The sequence below is a fragment of the Cupressus sempervirens genome, chromosome 2, assembly GCF_028749045.1.
Source record: "Cupressus sempervirens isolate cs-2001-9-10 chromosome 2, ASM2874904v1, whole genome shotgun sequence".
Lineage (NCBI taxonomy): Eukaryota > Viridiplantae > Streptophyta > Pinopsida > Cupressales > Cupressaceae > Cupressus > Cupressus sempervirens.
This window is the reverse complement of record NC_143119.1, coordinates 398,643,818-398,647,923: the sequence shown is the minus strand read 5'-3', so window position 1 is coordinate 398,647,923 and position 4,106 is coordinate 398,643,818.

Below are 4,106 nucleotides of genomic sequence, written 5' to 3'. Positions count from 1 at the left end.
TATCTTGGTAAAGTCAAAACTTGACATCCCATCCCTTCTCAATAAAATAGAAACTTGCATTATGGAGGTTATGAATAGCCACCTAAGAAGAGTTTTAAAAGAAGAAGGAAACTTTTCAAAATGGGATGTTGAAATGAAAAAGAATTTGATAAATTTTAATCAATCCTCCTTTAACTTATCCTAAGAAAAACCTCCAAGCCCAAAAAGATTGTAGATGGGAACCATTACCAATTGGATGGATAAAATTAAATTTTGATGGAGCATCAAGAGGAAATCTAGGGATTGGATGTATCATTAGCTCACAAACAGGTGATTGGATACTCAAGAGAGCTAAACCAATAGGGATGGCAATGAATAATATAGAGAAATTAGAAGCACTTCAAAAAGGACTCAATCAAAGCCTAAAATTACGAATAAGAAGACTAATCATAGAAGGGGACTCTCAGATTATCATCAATGCACTAAGAAAAATAATGACACTGAATTGGGTTATTAACTCTAAACTAGAGATAGTTACAAATATTATAGATAAGTTAGATGAAACAAGATTTCTTCATATCTATAGAGATGGAAATAAAAAAGCAAATCACTTGGCTAACAGGGGCACAGATGGAGAGGGCATAACTATTTTGGCTTCAAGCACTTAGTTTCATTAGACCCCATTCTTTTCTATATAACCTAAGTAAACTGAAAACTTAAGCTCTCATCTACTATAATCTTTATGTATCCGTTTAGGAGTATTTATAACTTTTCATATCTACCTTATGTGTCCTAATATATTTTAAAATATAGATTCAAGGATATTGTGTGTAAAGACAAATTAGAATTAATATGATCTTAACTCAATTGTTCCTTGACTAGAGAGTCATCATGGTATAGTATTGACATGAGTGTCGTGGTGTACTCATTTTTATTATTTTAGAATCGTCCAGGTCCTTATCGAAGGATGTATTTATTGTTAGGTCTTTTTAAGTTCTCCTATTCACTCATCTATTATAATCATTTGTTTGTTTCTCAGTAGGTAATATGAAGTGTTCCATTTCGCTGTATCATGTGACAAAGGTTAGAACAATGGCGTTAATGGGCTCAATAAAACCAGAGCATTGGAACAGGATTCTAAATCTTGTTGATGATATGACTATGGTTTCTATTAGTAGGGTTTTAGGGGAGATGTCCTTTGAGTATGGTTTTACCTGGCATACCAATAATGATGTGATAGGGTCTCTTATAGCTTACTTTTTTAGAGCTCGCATTAGTCAATGGGAGATCATTTGACTATGTTCTAATATTTTTTACCCCTCTTGGTTAGTAGGGCTTGAAGAAGTAGTCTTGGGGGTCAATAGGTTATGGAAATTCCTTTTGCACAAATCTATTAGGTGTTTAATCCTGTATATCAAAGGTGTTAACCACTTCAACCTGATCTAGCCAAAGATGGAGGCTAGTATACATTTTCTATTGCATTGGAGGGGTATAGTTGAAGCCTAGGATAATGGATTGTTGCTTCACCTCATACATTGAGCCTGGAGTAGTTTTCGATGACCTGAGCAAGCTTGACTTCTCTCTATCAAATCTGTATAAATCCAGCAGGGAGAAGACAGTATGGGTCTTGACTCCAGGCGCCATGGAAGCAAGTTTGGAGGAAGTTGACAACATGATCATGGTCTACTGGAAGACTGAGGAAAATATATAATGTTCTCTACCTTACCACTGATAAGTCTCAAGTTCTACCTTCTTTTTTGGTTTTTCACATATCCCCTAGGATCCTTTGTTTTGGTTCTATAGTCTCAGTGGTTATATCTTTAGTCTGATGGGAGGGGTTTTTGTCTATTGTCCCTTCCATGGATTGCTATGTTTGAGGTTCTTTAGGGCTAGGATAATCAACGTGAACCAAAGGTAGGATTTCTTGCCTCGTAGGGTCCCATGTTCCATAGTTGATGTTTTGTTTGCCAAATGAAACACTTGGTAACCTATAAAGGGAATTTTGGTTTTTGATTATGTCTATGTTTAAGTATGTAAGAGGATATATCATACTTATCTCTTTTGTTGTTTGTAGTAATCTATTGTCTTGAATTTGTTAGTATACTCAATTTTTGTATCAAATCATCTTGAAAGTAATAGAATACAGTTCTTAATCTATCACTCATGTTTCATTTAGAATCTAAATAGGGAATTGTCCAAGAAAGATATGTTCTTCATAAAGGAAATTGTTTGTGATTAGAATCCAATAGTAAGAGGAAATTGAATCTAGATTTTATCAAAGTAAAGGTTTAGAGCACACTAACAAACATGTTAACAGTTCAAAATCTCAATTTAGAAATGAACATTTTACAATTTAAAATCTAAAGATCAATAGAAGCTATAACAGGGGATAAGATTCAAAAGAGTAAATCAACATCTTGATAGATTAAAAATCAAACTAGACAAAATAAATATATAAGTAAAATAACCTAAGAAGCATGCACCGTTAATATATCCAACCAGAATTTTGGAGAACAAATTTAATTCAAATGTACAACTTTTCATCAAAATGAAGCAAGAAAGACAATCAAGAGTGAACATAATCTAGTAGCAATTCTCTAATCTAAACCATTAGCAACAAACAAGTAGTGGCAAGGTAGACACCGTGTTTATTTGTCCCTTGTCTCTCTCTTCCCTTTTTTAAGCAGCTAATCATTAATACAACTATATGTATTCTGGTCCCCACCCCCCCTTTCAGTACTCAAAATATACTAATAAGTAATGGTAACAAAATGTTTATTCTCATTTCTCTCCCTTCTATGTTTGAGTTTTCAAAATTGGTATAAAAACTCTAAACTAATAAGGATTATAATAATTGATATATTTGTAGTCCTATATTTTAAATTCACCTAATTTCAAGGTAGATAAAGGTTTATATCTCAGTGATCTTTCTCATTTAGACTATTTAGACTAATAGTTGTAATGAGTATGAATGTGACCCAGAAGAAAAAAATAAATAAATATTTGATGGAATTCAAAAGAAAGGAGGCACCTAGTTAAGCAAAAATTAATGAAGAGCACAATTTTAATGATTTTCTTTACCTTGACTAACAGTTTAAATGAATGTAAATTTTGTAGAAAAATACAGAGGCTATGCAGAAAGAAACAATATCAAGCTAAGGGAGTTCCAATGAAAGGAGGCACCTAGTCAAGTAGAAATTAATCAAGAGTTCAAATTTCCCCAAGAGGTAAATATGGAATCACACAGAAAGGAAAACCTTTCAAGTTGAAAATGTAATCAAAGCAATTGTACAAAAAATAAATACAAGTAAATTGTAGTAAAGAAATGATAATTCTAAACTAGGGTATGCCCCTTTTATGATGTAAAAATGTATAGTGCAAATGTCTCGGGCAAGACTGGAGGTTATCTTCTCCATTCTTTCCTACTAGGGCCCGTTTGAACAGACAATGTGGATTTTTTAATCAATATAAACAATATGGCTATAGCTTTTAACCGATCGAAAAAAAACTAGAAAGAATATTAAATGGATGTTCAATAATTAATTAAATAATTAATTTAAAATCGTTCATTTTGGAAAATCATGAGGAGAATGTGAATTTGAAATTTAAATTAAAAGAATGGCACAAATTAATTAAATAATTAAATATCATATAATTTAAATTAGATACTTAGTAAAAAGCATCACACACAAACAATGAGACAATTTTAGGTGTCTATAGATATACTATTTCTATAAGGCCATAACTCAAAATAGATGTTAGCTGTAGACTGAACAAGCACAAGGCCAAAACTCAGAACATTGCTTAGTTGCAAACTAAATAGGAACATGAAACCTAAGATTAGAGACCCTTTTATATCTACAAACACCATACTCCAATTATAGAGTGATGAATTAGTGAACCATTGATACAAACCAAAATAGTAAATTGTCTAATAGACTACCTATAGAACAATCACATGGCCAATTTCTTGTGTGGAAAGCGAAGTACTCCTCCAACACTTCAAAATACTATATACAACCATTCCCAATAGTCTCCATACACCAACATTAACATATATGTATACATCCAAGAGTACAACATTTTGAAATATAGAAGAACCTAACTAAACACATCTTCTGAACCAT